A 25,360-nucleotide genomic window follows, 5' to 3' on the forward strand; every position below is an offset into this window, starting at 1 on the left:
TGGCAGGACAGACCCACCAGAAGAGGCAGCACAGTGGTATACAGTCGGGAAGGAATGGCCCTGGGAGTCCTTAACATTGACTCCGGACCCCATGAAGTCTCATGGTATCAGGTCAAACATGGGCAAGGAAACCTCCTGCTAATTACCACCTACCGCCGACCCTCAGCTGATGAATCAGCACTCTTCCATGCATAGAACTTACTCTGAGTGGGGGACTTCAATGTCCATCATCAAGAGTGGCTCGGTAGCACCACTACTGACCGAGCTGGCCAAGTCCTGAAAGACCTAGCTGCCAGACTGGGCCTACAACAGGTGGTGAGAGAACCAATACTAAGTAAAAAAACAACTTGACCTCGTCCTCACTAATCTACCTGTCGCAGAGGCATCTGTCCATGGCAGTATTGGTAGCAGTGACCACCGCATAGTTGTTGTGGAGATGAAGTCCCGTCTTCACACTGAGGACATCCTCCATCGTGTTGTGTGGCACTACCACTGTGCCTAAATGGAATAGATTTAGAACAGATCTAGCAGCTCAAAACTAGGCATCCATGATGCACTGTGGGCCATCGGCAGCAGCAGAATTGGATTCCACCACAATCTGTAACCTCATGGCCCGGCATATCCCTCACTCTACTATTAACATCAAGCCAGATGACCAATCATGATAACGAGTGTAGAAGAGCATGTCAAGAGCAACACCAGGCATTTCTAAAAATGAGGTGCCAACCTGGGGAAGCTACAACACAGGACTACATGCATGCTAAACAACGGAAGCAGCATGCTAAAGACAGAGCAAAATGATCCCACAATCAATGGATCACATCAAAGCTCTGCAGTCCTGCCATATCCAGTTGTGATTGGTGGTGGTGTTAGAAATAGCCAAGTTAAAGCTATCTCTGGTCACTTTAATAATCAGATTGACTGTAAACCAATCTGGTGGGTATATTGTGTTTAATCAGAGTTTAAGACGGAATATAACACATTGGTTATACACCAAAAACATACGACCGTGATAAGTAGCTGATACTGATTCAATTGGACAAACATCTGGCACACTTGAGCAGTTCTCTGGCTGTAGCCTCTTACTCATCATCTAGAGCTCCCTTCGGTAAAGCATGGGATCACTCTTGAAGAGTGTTCGACCGGCCCAACTTCTGTTTTGCTTTCCCCTCACACCGTTTGTGAGGACAATCTTGCGGAGGCTACTTTTATGCTCTTTTTAGGGGTGGGCCTGACATGAGATATTGACAAGACTTTTGACCTATAGAGGTTTCCCTAAAAACTTGCTATCCAATGCCGTATGAATTTCTTTGTTTCGATTCTTGTGTCAAAGCCCATCCCAAAATGTCTCATGATTTTCACCACATATCTTTCTCTGTTTATACTTTCCCAGGGTTTCTTCCATTGGAATTCAGATCTTATCTCTCATCCCTATTCTCCCTTTGATCCCCTGAGGCCCAAGCCAGAAAACTGCCTGCTCCAGAGAGTTACCTACTTTATTACGTAGCAAATGTTTGACACATTGTCGTAAAGATACATAAACAAAGTTGAAGTCGAAAAGAAAAGTTAATGGTTACAATAGTGCAGAATGCTATAACATCTCACTAGGGTACAAAAACATTACCATTTCTAAGCATCTAATACCAGTCTGAGGAGACACTTCAGCTCCAATTCTAACATAGTATTTAAACACCGTATTCTTCGTGTCGCAGTTTTAGTTGCATAACAATACACATTTTGGACACTCCTGGTTTCTAATAGTGGACCATTAAACAACTGACGGGAAGAGGAGTCTCCATGTACATCCCCATTCTCAATGATGGTGGAGCCCAGCAAGCAAGTGCAAAAGACAAGGCTGAAGAGTTTTCAACCATCTTCAGCCAGAAGTGCCACATGGGTGATCCATCTTGGCCTTCTCCTCAGGTCCCCACCACTACAGAGGTGAGTCTCTAGCCAGTTCGATTCACTCCATGTGATTTCAAGAAACGGCTGAGCGCACAGTATCCCGGCTATCATGCTGAAGACTTGTGCTCCAGAACTAGCTGTGTCTCTAGCCAAGTTGTTCCAATACAGCTACAACATTGGCATCTACCCGATAATATGGAAAATTGCCCAGGTAGGTCCTGTCCACAAAAAGCAGGAAAAAGTCCAATCTGACCAATTACGGCCCCATCAGTCTACTCTCAATCAGCAGCAAAGTGATGGAAGGGGTTGTCGACAGTGCTATTAAGCGGCAATTATTCACGAATAACCTGCTCATCGATGCTCAATTTGGGTTCCGCCACAATCACTCTGCTCCAGACCTCATTACAGCCTTGATCCAATCATGGACAAAAGAGGAATTCCAGAGGTGAGGTGAGAGTTGACTGCCCTCGACATCAAGGAAGCATTTGACCAAATGTGGCATCAAGGAGCCCTAATAAAAGTGAAGTAAATGGGAAGCGATTAAAATTCTCCACTGGCTGGAGTCATACCTAGCACAAAGAAAGTTGGTTGAGGTTGTTGCGGGCCAATCTTCTCAGCCTCAGGACATCATTGCAGGAGTTCCTCAGGGCAATGTCCTGGGCCCAACCATATTGAGCTGCTTCATCAATGACTTTCCCTCCATCATAAGGTCTGAAGTGGGGATGTTCGCTGATGATTGCATAGAGTTCAGTTCCATTTGCAACTCCTCAGATAATGAAGCAGTCTATGCCCACATGCAGGCTTGGGCTGATAAATGGCAAATAACATTCACACCACTTAAGTGCCAAGCAATGACCATCTCCAACAAGAGAGCATCTAACCACTGCCCCTTGACATTCAACGGCATTACCATCACCGAATCCCCCACCAACAACATCCTGGGGGTCACCATTGACCAGAAACTTAACTGGACCAACCACATAAATACTGTGGCTACAAGAGCAGACAGAGGCTGGGTATTCTGCGGCGAATATCTCACCTCCTGACTTCCCAAAGCCTGTCCACATCTACAAGGCACAAGTCAGGAGTGTGATGGAATACTGTCCACTTGCCTGGATGAGTGCAGCTCCAACAACATTCAAGAAGCTCAACACCATCCAGGACAAAACAGCCTGCTTGATTGGTACCCCATCCACCACCATAAACATTCACTCCCTCCACCACCGGCGCACCGTGGCTGCAGTGTGTACCCTCTACAAGATGCATTGCAGCAGCTCCCCAAGGCTTCTTCAACAGCACCTCAAAAAACCATGACCTCTACCGCCTAGAAGGACAAGGGCAGCAGGCACATGGGAGCACCATCACCTCCAAGTTCCCCTCCAAGTTGCACACCATCCTGACATGGAAATATATTGCTGTCCTTCATAGTCGCTATGTCAAAATCCTGGAACTTCCTCCTTAACAGCACTGTAGGAGTTCCTTCACCATATGGATTGCAGCTGTTCAAGTTGGTGGCTCGTCACCACCTTCTCAAGGAAATTAGGGATGGGCAATGAATGCTGACCGTGTTAACAATGCCCACATCCCAGGAGCAAATTTTAAAAAATTAAAAATCCTGCGTCAGTCTGCTGTGCCAGCAATCTTGCAGCCACCATGTCGTACCCGAGTTTGGCTGCTTTGAACAAGGGCTATCCGCCCTACAACTGGCTGATGACTCCCCTACGCTAACCCCACCGCTCGTGGCAAGCACTCTTATAATGACAGCCATTCTGCCATGAGGAAGGTCAAGCAATGGTTCCACTGCCTTGATCACTCTGGAGGAGCTCTCCAGTACTCGCCGGAGTGAGTGTCTCAATTTGTGGTTGTCGACTGCATCCTGCACATCACGAGGTCGCAGCACTTGCTACTACGGTTTCCGCAACCACAGGAGGGGGACAAAGACGAGGATGAGGTCATGTTCCAGATGGGCAAGAAGTAGGCAGACTCCAGTTCCTCTGAATGAAACCCCAGATCCCCGTTGCTCAACACTTCCCCACCTTACCACTCCTCTGTCATAGAACATCACAGCATCCTCCTGGCCACAATGATGAATTGTTAGCCACCACAAAACAAACAATCCAAATCATATTTATAAATCAATCAATCCAATACTGCATAACAAATTCAATTAATCACCCTTGTGCATTCCCTTAGTGTCAGTCTACTGTGTGTCTTTGGATATCCTAGTGCTCCTACGAAGTGCTACCCCAGTGGTTGCAGCATGGCAGGTGGAAGACTGCTGACTCTCAGTGGGGGAGACTGCAGATGGCCTTGCTGGACGACCTCGAACAGTTCCTGAAGACCCGGCTATAGACTGCACCACCTCGGCATGTGCAGCAGTCTGGGCTGGCTGGCTGACAGGCAACAGCAAGGGCACTGTGGAGTTGTAGTGGTAGAACTACAAATGTTGTCATCCTGAGAGAGGACAGCAGGTTTGTGTACCACAGAGCCCCTGGGGTGGCACCTCTGCAATCCTTGTAATCTGTTGGAGGACAGATGCTGGACTGCTGTGACACCCTGCAAGCCCCTTTCCACATGAACGATGCCAGCAGTCTGAGTTTGCGTGGCAGCAATTGAGCTTGCATGACAGAAGCCTGAGCTTCCACGGCAGTACCCAGACGTTGGGTCGCTTCCGCTTGTGCTGCAATGGAAGCTGAAACATCGGCCGTCAGACGTTGCATCATGGTTGAATGCACAAGTGCACTAATAGATTTGCCCATCACTTCTATCCTGGAAAAAAGCTCTGTGCGAAGCCCTGTGGACTCCTCCATACTGCTTGACACTGATAACAGGTTCTCTGGTTAGGCTGCCAATGCACCAAACATTTTTGTATGCATGCTCATCACCGTTATTCTTAAGGCCACCCCATCGAAGTCCTCATCCGAGTCCTCTGCAGCAGAACCTGTGTGCGACCTCGTCCTCTGGAGAGCTGACACCTGCGCTACTTTTTCCCCCTGCCCTGGCTGCAGGCCACTCATGCCTGGTAACTCACCACGTGCAGATCCTGCCTCTAATTTAGCCTCTAAAGTTCACGCAGTGCCAGTTTCTGAGCTGGTGCCTGTGTGTCAGATCGAGAAATAGTGTCTCTTCTCCATCACTCTCCTCTTATTCTTCTTGCACTGGCTGGGTAGCTTTGAATTCTTGGAGAAAGGCACAATGGTAGGATTGTGGTGAGGAGAGGGGGTGAAAGCAAGATGTGCATGCTTACACCATCAGCAGTTTGTAAATGAGAATAGATTGTGGGATGAGGGGAAAGTGGGATATGAGAAGGAGGATTGGGAAGGAGGATGGAGTTCAGTTTGAGTGTGATACACTTTGGATCCAAGAAAGACAAATCGGAACATTTTCTTAAGAGGTTCCATACCGTCATCATCAATGCTTTCAGCCTCACCAAGCACGACCCCTCCTATATTGCCAAGCACAGTCTTCTCCAGCTGGGTCAGGATTTGCAGCCGTGCCTGTCCCCCGCTGATTAGCTGCTGCGCGCGCTCCTGTTATGTGCCACCTTGGCCTACAAGAGAAAAGGAAGTGTGTCAGTGAGTGTTGTGCAATGTGTTTGGGTGATGTGCCTGTCATAGTGCAATTGCTGGCAGTATGGGCAAGGTGTGAGGCTTGCAGCAGTGGTAAGGGTGCGAGAGTGAGGTGAAGCTGTGAATGTGAGGTATGAGTTGTGATTGCTAGAAATTGTTGGTAGGTGAGTGATGGGGATGTGGTGCATTGAGCAGTGTGTGACGCCAATGGTGCAGTTGGTGGGATATGGCATTTGAAGATGCATTCACTGATTTTGACCATTCATGGGAGTTTATTAAATTTCTTGCGGCACTGGATCCTGTTCGTCGGGGCAAAAGGCTGGGCTGCACGCATCAATAATGTTAATTATCAAGCAGCATGAATGTTGTCTGGTGTCTGCACGACTTTCAATGGGTATAGGCCAATTGCTGATCATGATCCCCGTACACGTTTTCGGGCCTGCTTGAAATTTTAGCCCTCTTTTTCTTTATGCTTAAAAATCTGAAATGCAAATTTAAGTACGACATTTGAAATTATAACAGAAAAATATGACAGGCAGAAAATGCAAGTTGGCTATTCTAGCCTTATAATATTGTAGACATATGATATATATATGGGAAGTCCAGAACCAGGGGACATAGTCTTAGGATAAGGGGTATGCCATTTAGAACATAAGAACATAAGAACATAAGAATTAGGAACAGGTGTAGGCCATCTAGCTCCTCGAGCCTGCTCCGCCATTCAATAAGATCATGGCTGATCTGGCCATGGACTCAGCTCCACTTACCTGCCCCCTCCCCGTAACCCTTAATTCTCTTATTGGTTAAAAATCTATCTATCTGTGACTTAAATACATTCAATGAGCTAGCCTCAACTGCTTCCAGAGATTCACAACCCTCTGGGAGAAGAAATTCCTTCTCAACTCGGTTTTAAATTGGCTCCCCCGTATTTTGAGGCTGTGCCCCCTAGTTCTAGTCTCCCCGACCAGTGGAAACAACCTCTCTGCCTCTATCTTGTCTATCCCTTTCATTATTTTAAATGTTTCTATCAGATCACCCCTCATCCTTCTGAACTCCAACGAGTAAAGACCCAGTCTACTCAATCTATCATCATAAGGTAACCCCCTCATCTCCGGAATCAGCCTAGTGAATCGTCTCTGTACCCCCTCCAAAGCCAGTATATCCTTCCTTAAGTAAGGTGACCAAAACTGCACGCAGTACTCCAGGTGCGGCCTTACCAATACCCTATACAGTTGCAGCAGGACCTCCTGCTTTTGTACTCCATCCCTCTCGCAATGAAGGCCAACATTTCATTCACCTTCCTGATTACCTGCTGCACCTGCAAACGAACTTTTTGGGATTCATGCACAAGGACCCCCAGGTCCCTCTGCACCGCAGCATGTTGTAATTTCTCTCCATTCAAATAATATTCCCTTTTACTGTTTTTTTTCCCAAGGTGGATGACCTCACACTTTCCGACATTGTATTCCATCTGCCAAACCTTAGCCCATTCGCTTAACCTATCTAAATCTCTTTGCAGCCTCTCTGTGTCCTCTACACAACCCGCTTTCCCACTAATCTTTGTTTCATCTGCAAATTTTGTTACACTACACTCTGTCCCCTCTTCCAGGTCATCTATGTATATTGTAAACAGTTGTCGTCCCAGCACCGATCCCTGTGGCACACCACTAACCACCGATTTCCAACCTGAAAAGGACCCATTTATCCCGACTCTCTGCTTTCTGTTCGCCAGCCAATTCTCTATCCATGCTAATACATTTCCTCTGACTCCGCGTACCACTATCTTCTGCAGTAACCTTTTGTGTGGCACCTTATCGAATGCGTTTTGGAAATCTAAATACACCACATCCATCAGTACACCTCTATCCATCATGCTCGTTATATCCTCAAAGAATTCCAGTAAATTAGTTAAACATGATTTCCCCTTCATGAATCCATGCTGCGTCTGCTTGATTGCACTATTCCTATCTAGATGTCCCGCTATTTCTTCCTTAGTGATAATTTCAAGCATTTTCCCCACTACAGATGTTAAACTAACCGGCCTATAGTTACCTGCCTTTTGTCTGCCCCCTTTTTTAAACAGAGGCGTTACATTTGCTGCTTTCCAATCCGCTGGTACCTCCCCAGAGTCCAGAGAATTTTGGTAGATTATAACCAATGCATCTGCTATAACTTCCACCATCTCTTTTAATACCCTGGGATGCATTTCATCAGGACCAGGGGACTTGTCTACCTTGAGTCTCATTAGCCTGTCCAGCACTACCCCCCTAGTGATCGTGATTGTCTCAAGGTCCTCCCTTCCCACATTCCTGTGACCAGCAATTTTTGGCATGGTTTTTGTGTCTTCCACTGTGAAGACCGAAGCAAAATAATTGTTTAAAGTCTCAGCCATTTCCACATTTCCCATTATTAAATCCCCCTTCTCATCTTCTAAGGGACCAACATTTACTTTAGTCACTCTTTTCCGTTTTATATATCTGTAAAAGCTTTTACTATCTGTTTTTATGTTTTGCGCAAGTTTACCTTCGTAATCTATCTTTCCTTTCTTTATTGCTTTTTTAGTCATTCTTTGCTGTTGTTTAAAATTTTCCCAATCTTCTAGTTTCCCACTAGGACTGAGATGGGGAGAAACTTCTTCACTCAGAGAGTTGTTAACCTGTGGAATTCCCTGCCGCAGATAGTTGTTGATGCCAGTTCACTGGATATATTCAAGAGGGAGTTAGATTATGGCCCTTACAGTTAAGGGGATCAAGGGGTATGGAAAGAAAGCAGGAAAGGGGCACTGAAGGAATGATCAACCATGATCTTATTGAATGGCGGTGCAGGCTCGAAGGGCCTAATGGCCTAATCCTGCACCTATTTTCTATGTTTCTGTGTTTCTATGATGGATTTAAAGTCTCCAGTTACTAAACTGACTAGAATCTACTTTAAATAAGATAAATTATCATCTATTTTGGTAACAAAATAATAACATTTTAAATATTTTTTAATTACATGCAAGTTATCTTCCACTAACAGACTGTAACTATCACATTATTCCTGTCGGGAATGTCAAACCAAAATAATTTGGAGTTATTCACAATGTAGAAATCATAGAGATCTACGGCACAGAAGGAGACTATTTGGCCCATTGTTTCTGCACCAGCCGAAAAAGAGCTAACCAGTCGAATTCCACTTTCCAGCTCTTTTTAAATGCAATAAGGATTTCTGCCTCGACCACCACTTTCTGGGTGAAAAGATTTCTCCCCAACTCCCCTCTAATCCTTTTTTCAATTGCTTTAAATCTATGCCCCCTGGTTATTGACCTCACTGCTAAGGGAAACAGGTCCTTCCTATCCACTCTATCTAGGCCCGTCATAATTTTATACACCTCAATCAAGTCTCCCCTCAGCCTCCTCTGTTCCAAAGAAAACAACCCCAACCTATCCAATCTTTCCTCATAGCTAAAATTCTCCAGTCCTGGCAATATCCAAGTAAATATCCTATGTGCCCTCTCTAGTGCAATCACATGCTAGCTGTGGCTTAACTAGTGTTTTATGCAGTTCAAGCATAAACTCCCTGCTCTTATAATCTACGCCTCAGCTAATAAAGGAAAGTATTCTGTATGCTTTCTTAACCACCTTATCTACCTGTCCTGCTACCTTCAGGGATCTGTTGACATGCACTCCAAGGTCCCTCTGTTCATCTACACTTCTCAGTGTATTGTGTAGTCTCTTGCCTTGTTACCCCTTCCAAATGCATTACCTTACATGTCTCTGATTGAATTCCATTTGCCACTTTTCTGCCCAATTAACCAGTCCATTGATATCTTCCTGCAGTCTCCATCAACTATCAACCACGGTGAATTTTTCATCCGCAAATTTTTTAATCATGCCCCCCTACATTGAAGTCTAAATCATTGATATATACCATAAGAAGCAAGGGAATTAGTACTGAGCCCTGCGGAACCCCACTGGAAACAGCCTTCCAGTCACAAAAAAACCCGTCGACCATTAACCTTTGCTTCCTGCCACTGAGCCAATTTTGGATCCAATTTGCCACTTTCCCTTGGATCCCATGGGTGTTTCTTTTTCTTTTGTGAAGACAGATGCAAAATATTCATGCAAAGTACATCATGATGTATGAAGATTGTGCATTTAACTCGATACAGAAAGCATTATATAGATGTTTAATGAATAAGGAAGGTTAATGTTGTGGGTTTCTTGGTTAATATAGAAGTCTTTTATTCTAGCTGCGGCTCTCTTGAATAAGAATTTGAAAGTTAAAACCAACTGTACCTCAGGCACCTCTTCCAATCCTGATTTTTCATGTCTCTCACTCTCCTATCAATCCTCTAGCCACCAATTCTGCTGCTGCCTCTCCAGTTGTGATTCTGCCACTTCTGCAGCAGGAGAGGAATTCTTCGGGTCAATGATTGAGACAATCGCAGTGTTCACCCTTGCCTTCAAAGATTTAAAAGGAGTATGTGTAAAATATACTCTCAACTACACCCTTGTGTATAAGGCAAAGCCAATGGGAGTGTAGTGTAAAGTTTATCTTAATTTTTTTCCTAAAGAAGGCACTATGTAATTGTCATGTATGTACTTTTGGCATCACTAGCCACTAGATGGCATCACTGTTGGAGGCTATTGGGCTGCATGCACGTGTGTGCAGCCCAAGTATAAAAAGCCAGCCATTTTGTATATTAGTCACTTTGGGCCTTAATAAAGCAGAGCCAAGGTCATACCTCTTGGAGTTAAACAGTACTCAGTCTAACAGTTATTGCATACACAACATTTGGCGACGAGGCAACAAGAACCTTTGCATGCAAAAATGAGCACAATTGGATTGTTGGAGCGATTTGTGGAAGGAGTAGATTGGGCAGACTTTGTGAGCCATTTGTACCAGTTCTTCGTGGCCAATAAAATGGAGGAGGTCGATGACGCAGATCGGCACCGGGCGGTGTCCCTCACGGTTTGCGGTCCAAAAATTTATGGTCTGATAAAGAATCTACTCCTGCCTGTGAGTCCAACAGAGATGACGTATGAAGAATTGTATACACTGGTACAGGACCACCTTAAGCCAGACGAAGGCATCATCATCTCGAGATACAGATTTTATATGCACGTTCGCATAGATGGCTAGAATGCGGTGGAATTCGTTGCCGACCTGAGACGTCTAGCATAACCTGTAAGTTCGGGGCTGTGTTGGTACACATGCTGCGGGATTTCATTGTAATCAGCATCAACCACGAGGTGATCTTGCGTAAACTACTGGCGATGGAGACGTTGGACTTGAACAGGACCATCACGATCGTTCAGTCATGCATGACGACGTATAGAAGTCTAAAGCAGATATCAGTGAAAAATCTAAATTCGGCAAGTACTGTAAATATGATTCATTCGGCATTCGGCAGAGCGGCATATAGCAGGGCTTACCCAACAGCGTACGTGAAACCTGTGGCTGCCCAAAGTCCCAAAGTCCGCCAGCGGGAATGCATCCAATTTCTCCGTGTTGGCATTGTGGGGGAAATCAGCAGCACCAGCAGTGCCGATTTAAGCAATATAGTTGCAAAGGCTGTCTGAGAGTGGGGCATCTCCAGCACAAGTGTCCGCAGATGAGCAAGTGTGCTGCGACACACCATGTGGAGGATGATGGTCAGACTAGCGTGGATCCAGATACGCAATCCGAGATACCAGAGGAGGAAGTGTATGGACTCGTTCCTAACTAAGAGCAAACTGATAAAGATCAACGTGAAATTTAATGGGGTGCCGGTATCGATGGAACTGGACACGGGGCGAGTCAATCGATAATGAGCCAGAGGGCATTCAACAATCTGTGGGATACTAAAGCTGTGAGGCCCAGGCTGAGTTCAGTCAATGCTAAGTTGTGCATGTACACCAAAGTACTCATAACGGTGATTGGCAGTGCCACAATTAAAGTGTCGTATGATGCGGTTCACGAGTTAACGCAATGTATTATCCTAGCCAATGGCCCAACGCTGTTTGGCAGGAACTGGCTTGAAAAAAATCAGATGCGATCGGAACGACATCAAGGTGTTATCGTCGGAGAAAGATACGTGTGCCCAAGTACTGAACAAGTTCCCCTCGCTGTTCGAACCAGGCATCGACAACTTCACGGGAGCCAAGGTGCAGATCCACGTGGACTCGGATGCAAGACCTGTCCATCATAAAGCTCAGGCGATTCCATATATGATGAGAGAGAAGGTCGAAATCGAACTGGACAGACTCCAGCGTGAAGGGATCATCTCACCGGTTGAATTTAATGAATGGGCCAGCCCCATTGTTCCTGTGCTGAAAAGTGATGGCACAGTCAGAATCTGTGGAGACTACAAGGCTACGATCAACAGGGTTTCGAAACAGGATCAGTACCTGTTATCAAAGGCCGATGACTTGTTTGCAATGCTAGCCGGGGGAAGTCGTTCACCAAACTGGACTTGACATCGGCCTACATGACACAAGAGCTGGTTGAGACATCGAAAAGACTTAAGTGCATTAACATGCCTAAAGGACTGTTTTTTTATCACTGGTGCCCTTTTGGAATTCGCTCGGCTGCAGCAATATTTCAGAGGAACATGGAGAGTCTCCTGAAGTCCATTCCCAGAACCGTCGTGTTCCAAGATGACATCCTGATCACAGGTCATGACTCCGAGGAACATTTGAACAATCTGGAAGAGGTTCTACATCATCTGGACAAAGTGGGACTCAGACTGAAATGCTCGAAATGCGTCTTCAAGGCACCAGAGGTCGAATTCCTGGGGAGGAAAATTGCTGCTGATGGCATCAGGCCCAAGGACGCGAAAACCAAGGCCATCAAGAATGCACCCAAGCCGCAGAATGTGACGGAGTTGCGTTCGTTCCTGGACCTACTCAACTACTTTGGTAACTTCCTACCTAAATTGAGCACCTTCTTAGAACCACTGCACATGCTGCTAAGAAAAGGCGACAACTGGGTTTGGGATGCGTCTCAAGACAGAGCTTTTTAGAAAGCCACTAATCTGCTTTGCTCTAACAAGCTGCTGGTACATTATGACCCATGTAAATGTTTAGTATTGGCCTGTGATGCTTCGTCATATGGAATTGGCTGCGTACTCCAACAAGCTAATGAGTCGGGTAAACCTCAACCTGTCGCATATGCTTCAAAAAGTTTGTCTAAAGCGGAAAGAGCCTACAGCATGGTAGAGAAAGAAGCAGTAGCCTGTGTGTAAAAAATGCATCAGTATCTGTTTGGTCTTCAGTTTGAACTGGAGACAGATCACAAGCCGCTCATGTCACTGTTCTCTGAAACCCAAGGTATTAATACCAATACATCATCCCGCATCCAGAGGTGGGCGCTGACATTATCTGCTAATGATTATGTCATTCGTCATAGACCTGGCACCGAGAATTGTGTCGATGCTTTGAGCCGTCTGCCGTTGCCCACACCGGAGGTGGAAACGCCACAACCGGCAGACCTATTGTTAGTTATGGATGCTTTTGAGAGTGAAGGAACCCCTGTCACGGCTCAACAAGTTAAGACCTGGACCAGCCAGGACCCGATTTTATCAGTGGTTAAGAGTTGCATCCTCAAAGGTGATTGGTCTGCCATACCCAAGCAAATGTGCGAGGAGACCAAACCTTACTTTTGTCACAAAGACGAACTGTCTATTCAGTCCAATTGTATACTGTGGGGCAATTGTGTTGTTATGCCCAAGAAAGGGAGAGAGAAATTTGTACGTGAGCTACATAACACACATCCCGGCATTGTAATGATGAAAGCCATTGCCAGGTTTCATGTATGGTGGCCGGGAATTGACTCTGAGCTGGAATCATGTGTGCATCAGTGCAACACTTGCATACAGCTCAGCAAAGCACCAGCGGAATCGCCGCTGAGTCTGTGGTCATGGCCGTCCAAACCATGGTCCAGGATCCACATCAACTTTGCAGGTTTCTTCCTGGGGAAGATGTTTTTAGTTGTGGTGGATGCATATTCGAAGTGGATAGAGTGTATAATCATGTCATTCAGCACATCCACAGCTACCATTGAGAATCTCAGTGTCATGTTCGTGACACATGGTCTGCCTGACATCGTTGTTAGCGACAATGGATCGTGCTTCACTAGTCAGGAGTTTCAAGAGTTTATGAAACTCAATGGTATCAAACATGTAAGGTCAGCACCATTCAAACCTACGTCCAATGGGCAAGCAGAACGTGCTGTCCAAATCATAAAGCAGAGTATGAAGCAAGTAACCCAAGGGTCACTGCAGACCCGCCTGTCATGCATAATGCTTAGTTACAGGACAAGACCACACACGCTTACCGGGGTCCCGCCTGCTGAACTAATGATGAAGAGAGGTCTTAAGACCAAGCTATCTCTTGTACACCCTGACTTGAATAATCATGTTGAATATCGAAGACAAAGTCAGCAAGGGTATCACAATTGCGCAGCTGTGTCACACGATATTTCAGTAAATGATCCTGTACATGTTCTGAATTATGGTCAGGGTCCCAAGTGGATCGCTGGTACTGTCATGGCCAAGGAGAGCAACAGAGTATTTATTGTCAAGCTCAAAATGGGCAAACATGCAGGAAACATATGGATCAGACAAAGCTGCGGCACACAGGCGAACCGGAACAGTCGGAGGAAGAGACAATCGACGACCAACCAACCTACCCCCCAGTCATCAGAGGACTCAGTGGTCATCAGTGAATCGGAACTTTCCATCAGTGACATGTTCAATGAAAATGGACTTTCAATCCCTGACATGGCCATTGCCACTCCCTCCAGGTCAGCCACCCAGCCACCAGTCACAACAGGCTCTGAACACTCACCCAAGGCTGGAGTTGAATTAAGACGGTCAACCCGGGATCATAAAACACCGGACCGTCTCAATTTGTAAAAGACTGTGTTAATATATCAGAGGAGGGTATTGTCATGTATGTACTTTTGGGATCACTAGCCACTAGATAGCGTCACTGTTGGAGGCCATTGGACTTGCAAGCACATGTGTGCAACCTAATATGTCTTTACTATACAGTATAAATGCACACGAGGCCCATCCTTGAGAAAAAATCACTCTGTGACCAGTTACCTTTACTACCAAGACCTCAAGAGGCAGACGGTGGGTGGGGCTTCACCTTTTATACCGGAAAGTCCAGGTTAGGAGTGTCTCCCACAAGTTCGCCCCCTGTGGTCAGTGTTCTCAAGGTATACAACTTAGGTCAGCTTATACATGGGTTACAATGACAGTTGAATACATGACACAACCCAAGGATCAAAGGCCAGCCATTTTGTATATTAATCACTTTGGGCCTTAATAAAGCAGAGCCAAGGTCATACCACTTAGAGTTAAACAGTATTCAGTCTAACAGTTATTGCATACACAACAGTAATTTTTGGAGTTTTCTCTTGGAAGCCGTCCCCTATTTCAGCAACCTGAGGTTGACAAAGGTCTAATCAGTTGTAGCATGGAATTACCACCTTTCAGCTTTGCAAGCACAGTCCCACTGGAATTTGCCCTTCTTGAGGAATCTCTCACTGATAGTGTCCATAACTACAGTGTATTGTTGGTTGTCATTTCAAAACAGTTGTCATTTCTTCAGCAGCCTATTTTATAAGCACACACAAAATGACTAAAACCTCTTCTTGCAGACACCAATTCACATTTTGGGGCCAATCATGTGATGGTTGATGGCGGATGTGCAGATGCAAATTGAGCATTAGTGACCTGGATTAACATAGCACTGATCTGTTGTGCGTCTGTGAAGTGGTGGTGTCATTGACAACCTGTGCACCTGGAATGTACTGGGCTCATTAAGACTCTGAAAATGAACTGATGACACAATAATGTAACCAGAATGCGTGAACTGTGCTCCTGTCAATCCACACGACCTAACAATTTTAAAGTAACAACTTCAATAGAACATAAAATCAGACGGTTGTAAATAGAGATTTCAACTTGAACTTGCCCTGTTCACGCTGGGTGGGTTGGATTAAAATCAGGGCTTCAGGTTCAAGTGGCAGAGTCCAGATCCACCTTCAGTGCCTTGCTACTTAGAAGATGTATTTAAATGACGGTTGAAATGGGTCATGTTAAATTATCTCCATTCATTGTATTTAATGTGATTTTAAAGTTTGTTTCCTCATGGACAGGCAGCAATTACAATAGGCCGTTTGCGAAAACTGTTGCTTATGACATTACATCCTAAATGTTTTGCATTATTGCAACATGTGTGTTTATTTCTTTAGCTGCCATCCAATTTCACCCTGGCTTTGTGACTGGCAAAATTCCAAAAATAATCGAAGAAAATCGCATGAGCACACAGAATGTAGCATTATTCAAAACTTTAAAATGCATGAAATAGATTGCTTGAGGGGCTTTCTTTCTTCATGAAATATATATCTTTCAGCTCTTTTCGGTGCATAATATTTTTCAGTATTTGTCATTTCATTATTTAAAATGTTAAATATATAATTACTAAAATCCAATAGTCTAGAAAAAACTATTTCAATAGGGTGATATTAAGGATGGATTTTTGTTCAGAACAAGATTCCCAATCACAGTATGAACAACTTTTCAAATAATTACATTTTTGTGAGTCCATATTTCAACGGTGCCATGTGAAGGTTCTACGAGTATAATCAACCATGCTTCATGCGGTTTTGGCTTATGCCCATTCTGTACCACATGGTCAGCCAAAGCTTAGTTACATCTTTCAACTCTGGGTGTATTGCCCTTGTGTTCTCTTGCCCAGTTTCGTACTGCTCAATCCCTGGAGCCCCATGTATGTTGTCATTGCACTGAATGTTCGCCACCCCTGTAGTCCTGAGAAATGGGATCTTTTGGCTTCTTGCAAGGTCAACTGAAACTATCTGCCCAATTCAACATCCCATTTTAGATAGGCTCTAGGATCGGGGGCTGGAACCATCATCAAGGGATGCTGAGGATTGGGGCCGGGACCAGCACGGGGTGGGTTGTGGGGGGGAATCAGGTAAAGATCAGGGGCTAGAGGAGCAGGGGGAGACGTTGGGTGACCATTGGCAGCCAGAGGAGCAGGAGTTGAAGGTGGTTAGGGAACGATCGAGACCCGGAGGAGCAGATCGGAGCCCAGAGAGGCATTGGGAAGGGGGGGATAGAAGGCCTCAGGAAGAGATCAGAGGCCTCAGGAGGGGATCGGCAGCCTCCATGGGGGGTGGGGGGGGGTGGGGGTTCTGATCGTGAGTGGTGGGTTAGGCAGAAACGCTAAATCCAGGAGGTAAATGTCAAGGGACTTACTTCCTGGATCCAACAGTCCTCACCTTACTTTAGCTGGCAGGTTTTACGAGGCCTGCAAAACCCGACCAGCTAAAGTTAAATTTAAAATGGAGGTGAAAGCAGAGGCTTACAGTCTCATTATAATATTTAACTGGATGACTCGCCTCCTGGGAGAGGATTGACTGCCCACCCCCATCCTGCCTCCGTTTAAACAGGAAGTGGGCAGGTTGGAGGCGGGTTCTGGTCGGAGTTCAGATTTTTCACACTTTGACTTCCCACATGACCCCTACCCACCCATTTATTAGGTTAAAATTCTCCCCATTGCAGTACATCACTACTTTTTCCGCATTACCATTTTAGTTTCATTCATTATTTGGATTGTATTGATATTTTCATTTTGTTTTAGTTTTCCCTTGTTTATTTTTTCAGACACCAGTCATTGAAAATAGAGTTCCTCTACATCCTGTTAAAACCATTACCCAGGTAATGGCAATTTACAACTGAATTGCTTTGTGATGAAGATTGTATAAATTTATGTAAACTTCTCATTTTTTCATAGTCCTTTAAAAATGTCTGAACATAACTGTAAGGGGTTCTCGGGGAGTGTTGTTGTGCCTTGGGTGTCTCTCTCTGGGCTTCTGCCCTCACAGCTTATGCCTGGCCTGTGAGGTACCCTGAGTGCTGCAAGAGCACCCCTGGAGAGACTGTGTCCACAGCTTATGAAGGAGATTTTGAGACTCGTGCGTCCCCACAGCTTATGCCTAGCCTGTGAAGCACCTGTGAGTGTCAAACACTCCTAACCCCTTCTTCCCTAGCCTGTGACACACAGTTGAGCGTTTGAGGCGCTCCTAGTTCCCTTACGCTGTTCTGACATAAGACTCTCGATCAGGAGATATAATACAATAGAACTGAGACAAGGTGATTCCAAGAGGAACTTAGGCTTCTAATTTATTTGACAAGGTATATCTCAACAAACAGCAATACACCAACAAAACAATCCCCCTAAATCCCACTAAACGGACACAACGAAAATCTTTACACAAGTTTAGCAGTACAATGCCCAACCTCCCACCTTTCCTGGCCTAACTGAGTTGGGAGTGCTGGGGACCAGAGGTTATACTCACTACTGTGCCTTTTGCAGTCTGGTGGTTTGTTTCTTCTATCTTCGGTGTCTTCGGACACTGGTTTTCCTTCAGTGTCGAGAGGCTTGCTGGTTGTTGGATCACGAGAGCAGAGCGCTACTGGGTCAGAAACCCCTTTTTATAGCCAGATTATCCAGTCCGCCTCTCGTGTTGAAATCGATCCTTCCCATTGGTGGGCTTTGTGATTTTGAAAAATGCAGCAGTTTTAGATTATTGCGGGTTTTTTCCACTGATGTTAACCTACTCAAGGTTTGAGTAGGTGTTGCTTGCGTTGGCCTCCTGTAGCCATTGTGTAGGCCCTTGGGTTGTTTTGAGTTCCCTAGTTTTCTGAAGGTCTGCATAATTTCCCTCCAATTCAGTTTTCTCTAACCTACTCAAGGTTTGAGTAGGTGTTGCTTGCGTTGGCCTCCTGTAGCCATTGTGTAGGCCCTTGGTTTGTTTTGGGTTCCCTAGTTTTCTGAAGGTCTGCATAATTTCCTTCCATAGTGTAAACATGGGGAAGACAATAGCCCGATAATGGCGATGAGTCAGTCCCACAGTTTTCGAGCAAGTGCTCTCCCATTGGCTTGAAAGCCCCATGCTTCGGGCTGACTCTGTCCCACCATTGGCCCTCCGGTGTCCTCCCCCGTCCAATCACTGCTCTGCCAAGGTCAAACCGTCTCGGTTTCAATTCACATCGCAGCACAGACAGATCCCACAGCCCTTTTCCTTCTGGGTAAAATGAGGGGGTTTTCGTCCTCCCCTACATAACATACTCTTCAAGTAAAATAGAATTTCAACAAAATGTAGGAGACTGGAAATCACTTAAAACGCTCAAACGTTTAACATAGATTAAAGTGGGATTCCAGTGTGGGTCCTTAGGAACATACTGCAGAGCAGACCTGCTGTAGCCAAAATGACTATCTTTAAAAGAATCTAGGGAAGAGATAGAAAGGCACTATTACACATATTTAATAATTCATTAGAAAAAGGTGTAGTGGCAGAGGATGGGTGGATAGCTAACGTTATATCTATATTTAAGAAGGGAGATGGAACATAACCAGGGAATTATAGACCAATCAGCTTAACATCGGTAATAGCAAAAATAATGGAATCCTTGCTAAAGGAGAAAATAGAAAACCATCTAGAAACCAAAAATATTATAATGAATAGTCAACATGGATTTCAAAAGGGAAAGTCTACTTGACCAACTTCATTGAATTCTTTGAAGAGGCAACAGAGAGAGCAGACAAAGGTAATGTAATAGATAAGAGCATAAGAAATTAAGGGCTCTATTTTCCCCAAGCCCATTTTCTGGTGTATTGCCAGAGTTACGCCCGTTTTTATTGGGCAGAAATGCACCAGATATATTTTGCCAAAGTTTCCCCAATGTATAGTTCGAGTTTGGCGCTGCGCAGCATGTCCAGTCTCCTCGGGGGGTGGAGCCTGCTGTTTGCGCCGAAAAACAAAGCCGCACCTCTTCTGCGCATGCGCGGGGAAAAAAAGTTATGTTTTTAACGTTGTTCCAATGGACGCACATACTCAGTACAGCTCGGATTTGGCAATCGGCCATTTTTAAATGTGTGTGTGAGAAGGAGTGCTGTGTGAGAGCATTGAGGAAATCGCAACTGGAGCAATACAAGATGCAACGCAATGCAAGGACCAAGAATTTCCTACAGGAAGAAGTGGAGGCACTAGTTACTGTGATTGAGAACAGATGACAGGAGCTGGACCCCAGCAGAGGTCACATAAAAGCTCCACCCAAAGAAATGAAGAAACGCTGGAACCAAGTTGCAGAAGATTACTGCGCAATAGTGACCACCACAAGATCTGGAGGCCAGTGTAAAAAGAAGTGGCAGGACCTTGGTCAAGTAGTTAGTGTAAGTAATATTTTCATTTATTCAATGGAATTGCAATTGTAAATGTGACCAGCTGTATATCACACTCAGTAGAAAGCCATGTGGAATAGTGGTCGCTGAGCCCTCAGGCATCAGTAAAGCGTTCACGGATGAGCTGCTGGCGTAAGGCTCAAGCAATTGTTAAAGGGGCACGATGGCCCGCCCTCCTCCGCCGTCGTGCTCCGTCCTCGGGCACTTGCATGGCTTCCTCGTCGTCGTCTTCCTCCTCCTCCTGTTCGTCATCTGCATCTTCCACATCATTATCATCAGACACTCTCATCGCAGGTGGGTCTTCCACTACCAGCTGCTGCTGCTGCCTCATAATGGCTAAGTTATGCAGCATGAGGCACACAACAGTGAACTGACCGACAATCTCAGGGGAGTATTGCAAGTAACCTCCGGAATGGTCCAGGCATTGGAAACGCTGTTTCAATATGCCAATGGTCCTCTCAATGATGCTGCACGTCGCAATGTGCGACATGTTATATTGACGGTCAGCTTCCGTCTGGGTTACACGTAGGGGCGTCATGAGCCAGGTGGCGAGGCCGTACCCTTTGTCTCCCAGTAGCCAGCTCTGCCCTTTTGGTTGCTGCTGCTGAAACATGGCAGATATAACGCTGTTGCGTAGGATGAACGCATCATGGGTGCTCCCAGGGTATCTTGCATGACGATATGCATCATGATGCATATCGTCACATACGAGCTGCACATTAATGGAGTGGAAGACTTTTCTGTTCCTGTACATCTCGGAATCCTTCAAAGGTGCTCGCAAGGCGATGTGGGTACAAACAATGCAGCCTGTACCTTTGGGAAGCCAGCAATCCTGGAGAAGCCCACAGCCTTGTCATGGATTGCTTGGGCGATCATGGGGAACTTTATGAAGTCATTCCTACATGCGTACAGTGCAGCCATGACTTGGAGAATGGAGACGTGTTGCATGTTGAGAGATGGCGCACACATCCCCAGTTGTAGGTTGAAACGATCCGGAGGCGTAGAATGAAAATGCAGCTGCAACCCTCACTTCAACTGACAAAGCGTCCTCCTGACGCTTCTAGGTTGAAGGTCTGCTTTGACCAACTCACGGATCTCACTTACAACTTCTTTGCAGAAATGCAGCCTTCTGACACAGTCCGCATCACTCAGATGGAGGTACGAACGCCTATCTCGATATACCCGAGGTGAGTAAGGCCTCCAGCCCAGCACCCTATGGGCTCTGATGTTCCTGATGCAATAAAGTCGAATCAATTGTCTCCTCCGTAGCACCATGATGCAGAAGGCTCGCACAAGGTATGGCATTGTCAGTATTGCCCCCATATTTAAATTTAACCTTTGCAAGCTCAAAACGGCAGGAAAGCAGGCAGCACAAGTTTGCAGCCAAAGGCCCCAGCCAAAGGTCATGTGACTTCTCTCTTCCCCCCCCCCTTTACTAATTGGAGTCATGTGATTTCTCTCTCTCCCTCCCCCTCCCCGGGCTCCAAGTTTTCCGATTGACACCTCGCTCTCTCTCTCTACTTCCCCCGCGCCCCCCCCCCTCCGCCTCCTCCCCACGGCTTATTTTGTAGCCGAACCCCAAGCCCCTGTGTCCAGGTGCGGGGCTGATTCTACCAGCCAAACCTATGACCCTCCAACCCTGCTTCAAGACGTTCGGTGGTGGCGTGTGAGTGAGTTTAAAAAATGGGAACACTTTTGAAATCCAACAAATTTACACTTCTACGTTGAAAGGTAAAAGAAAGTTTAACTTTATTATTGATTTTGACAGTGTTCTTAACTCCCCCCAAATCTTCGATTTAAAAACAATGGCATCTTTCAGCGCAGATTTGTGAATGTGCGCTGGTTTTCTTAACTCACCAGCAGGTTTTCCGGGAGTGGCCAGATACACCGACCTGAGAGAAAAAATGTTGGCCAAACTGCAAACAATTGAAAAAACGGGCGCAGACATGAGGGAACACCCGCTATGATGTAAAAAGAACTGGCCTAGGAAAATCGTAACTAAAACAGTGACGCCGCGCAGATCGCAGGGGGAAACTTTGAAAAAAAAATACGCCAAAAAAAAGTGTGCACCAAAAAAAAGGCCGCAAATGAACGGGAAAAATTGAGCCCTAAGAAATAGGAGCAGGAGTAGGCCATTCAGTTCTTCAAACCTGCTCTGCCATTCAGTAAGATCGTGGTCGATTTTCTATCTCAACTTCACCTTACCACACTATCACTTTATCCCTTGATTCCCTTAATATCCAAAAATCTATCAAGCTCTGTCTTGAATCTACTCAATGACTGAGTGGAGCCCTCTGGGGTAGAGAATTCCAAAGATTCACCACCCTCAAGAAATTTCTCCCCATCTCAGTCCTAAATGACTGACCCCTTATTCTGAGAGTTCGAGACTCCCCAGCAATGGAAAACATCCTCCCAGCACCTACTCTGTCTAGCCCTGTAAGAATTTCACATGTTTTAATAAGATAAACTCTCATTCTTCTAAATTCTAGGAACAGATCTAGATTTACAAAGGCCTTTGATAAGATACCACGTAATAGACTAACGAATAATTTCTCGGGTTGGTACCAAGCTTATTCTTTCGAACATCTCGGGTAATGCGCACTTCATGATTGCGGGGGGGCGCGGGGCAGGCGGTAATGTGGAAGGTCCGGCTTGGGGCTCTTCAGAGGCTGGTCTGGGGATTGGAGTGGGAGTGGCAGTTGATTCTCTCAGTGGGCGCGAAGTCTGGGTGTGTTCCCTTATTGTAGCAGCTAACTCCAATATTCCCTCCCTCATGTGCCCTCACAATATCTCAACTACCTCCAACATTCCCTCCCTCATGTTCGCCGACAGTGTCTCACCTACCTGTGACAAACCCTCTCTCATGTTGAGCAAAAGTGTGTCAACTACCTGCAACATTCCCTCCCTCATGTTCACTGACAGTGCTTCAGCTACCTGTGACATTCCCTCCCTCATGTTCCCAGACAGAGTTCCCAATTCGCGTGAGAGTGTTCTTACTTCTCCAACAGTCCCGATACCTCATCACCCACCTCATGATGATGACCAGGTATAATTGGGTAAGGTCAATGCTCTCCGCACTCATTGCCGTCATGTGGACCACATCTGTTAGATCCTGCACCTCAGGAGAGCGTAGTCGAGCTCTCCTTCCCCTCCTCACCGTGGGTGTAGCTCGTTGCATCCCAGTGGGACCTCCAACGTCGGATGGTGGGGCCCTGGTTGTGCCTTGCTGCATCCCATTGGGACCTGCAGCCTGGGACGGTGGGGCCCTGGGTGTGCTTTGCTGCATCCCACTGGAATCCCCAGCCTCGGACGGTGGGAAACCATGGAATGTCCCAACAACACTCAAACCACTATTCAGAAGGGGCTAGCACCTCAATGGGCGGCACCTGCACCTCCTCCAAAGTGAGTACAACAGTGGGGACTTCATCCATCCCCTCCCCCTACCCACCTGATGCTCTTGGTCTGGAAGGTGGGATTGGAAGATGTTCTCCTTCAGGAATAAAAACAGAAAATGCTGGAAATCTCAGCAGGTCAGGCAGTATCTGTGGAGAGAAAGCAGAGTTAATGTTTCGGGTCGATGACCCTTCATCAGAACCGGAGAGTGTTCGGAAAGAACAGATTCTTAACAAGCACTGAAAGGGGGAGGGGAAGAAAGAATAAAAGGGAAGGTCTGTGATAGATTGGAAGACAGGAGAGATTAGAGAGACAAAAGGATGATGGCCCAGATTCAAATGGTAATGCCAGGAGTTAGAAAAACATTAGTCAGAATAGGGTGTGAATGGTGGGATAATGACCAACTGCCATTAGAGACCAGGAGAAAAAAAGAAAGAAACAGGCTCGGGGGGTGGGGGAAGGGAGCCAAAGATTGGCAGCGGTTACGCTCTGAAATTTTTGAACTCGATGTTGAGTCCAGACGGCTGTAAAGTGCCTAAACGAAAGATGAGGTGCTGTTCCTCGAGCTTGCGTTGAGCTTTGTTGAAACAGTGTAGGAGACCGAGGACAGAGAGATTAGAGCGGGAATGGAATGGAAAATTAAAGTGACAGGCGACCGGAAGCTCAGGGTCACACATGCGGACTGAACAGAGGTGCTCCGCAAAGCGGTCACCCAATTTACGCTTGGTAGAGGAGACCACATCGTGAGTAGCGGATACAGTATACTAAGTTGAAAGTAGTACAAGTAAATCATTTGAGCTAGAAGGAGTATTTGGGGTCCTGGATTGTGGAAAGGGAGGCGGTAAAAGGGCAGGTGTTGCATCCTTTGCACTTGCACAGGAAGGTGCTGTGGGAAGGGGAGGGGGTGCTGGGGGTGATTGCGGAATGGACTAGGGTGTCACACAGGGAGCGGTCCCTTCGGTATGCTGAGAGGGGAGGGGTAGATGTGATTGATGGTGGGGTCAAGCTGGAGGTGGCGGAAATGGCAGAGGATGATCCGTTGAATGTGGGGTGAAAGGTGAGGACAAGGGGAACCCTGTCATTGTTCTGAGAGGGAGGGGAAGGGGTGAGAGCAGAGATGCGAGAAATAGAATGGACACGATCGAGGGCCATGTTAACCACGGTGGAGGGGAATCCTGTGTTGAGGAAAAAGGAAGGCATGTCAGAGGCACTAGTGAGAAAGGTGGCATCGTCAGAGCAGATGCGACGGAGATAGAGAAACTGTGAGAATGAAATGGAGTCCTTACAGGATGCGGGATGGAAGGAAGTGTAGTCCAGGTAGCTGTGGGAGACAGTAGGCTTATAGTGGATATTGCTCGAAGGCCTATCCCCAGAGATGGAGACGGAGGATTCGAGGAAGGGAAGGGAAGAGTCGGAGATGGACCATGTGAAGGTGAGGGAAGGGTGGAAATTGGATGCAAAGTGAATTAAATTTTCAAGTTCAGGGCGAGAGCAGGAAACAGCACCGAATCAGTCATCAATGTACCTGAAAAACAGGTGAGGGAGGGGACCCGAGTAGGACTAGAACAAAGAATGTTCCACATATCCCTCGAAAAGGCAGGCATAGCTAGCTAGGACCCATGCGGATTCCCATAGCAACACCTTTAATTTGGAGGAAGTGAGTGGAGTTAAAGGAGAAGTTGTTCAATGTGAGAACAAGTTCAGCCAGGTGGAGGAGGGTGATGGTGGATGGGGACTGGTTGGGCCTCTGTTCGAGGAAGAAGCGGAGCGCCCTCAGGCTCATCCTTGTCTGAATCATCTTCTGCATTGTCAGGGTTGGCCTCAAATTCCGCAAAATATAACCGAACAGACAAATGTTTAGCAGCAGAGGGGACAGGATGCAGGGCATGAGTAGGCTCACACAGTGCAGGCAGCAGGCTGATTTGAAGGACTACGATGAATGATAGCACATTGCATCAACCGAAGCGTAGCTAACCTGCGCAGTACTTAACATTTAGCAAAGCCAGACTGTGAAATTTGCAGGACTTACTCTCTCCCTCTAGTGTGAGCCCAGCTTGTGCAGTGATGATTGCATTTCTCCAGGCAGGACCCATCAAAGCCGTGACCCTCTCTTCCAAGGTTATCAGTGGGTGCAGATTTGCCGGGCCTCCTCCTGTTTGAGTTCTTTCTTGTTTGTTGTTTGCCACTTTCCTCTGCAAAGATGAAAATATAACTTTTTAGAGAGGGTGTCTTTCTGCTGGGTGAGACATA

At 46.2% G+C, this 25,360-nt stretch overlaps 1 protein-coding gene across 2 annotated transcripts in view; it reads left to right on the top strand.

Moving 5' to 3' along the window:
- Positions 1 to 25,360, top strand: part of rapgef4a (Rap guanine nucleotide exchange factor 4a) — a 317,823-nt gene that overhangs the window by 140,436 nt on the left and 152,027 nt on the right. The window lies entirely within an intron of this gene.

Source organism: Pristiophorus japonicus, chromosome 3 (assembly GCF_044704955.1).
Source record: "Pristiophorus japonicus isolate sPriJap1 chromosome 3, sPriJap1.hap1, whole genome shotgun sequence".
Classification (NCBI taxonomy): domain Eukaryota; kingdom Metazoa; phylum Chordata; class Chondrichthyes; family Pristiophoridae; genus Pristiophorus; species Pristiophorus japonicus.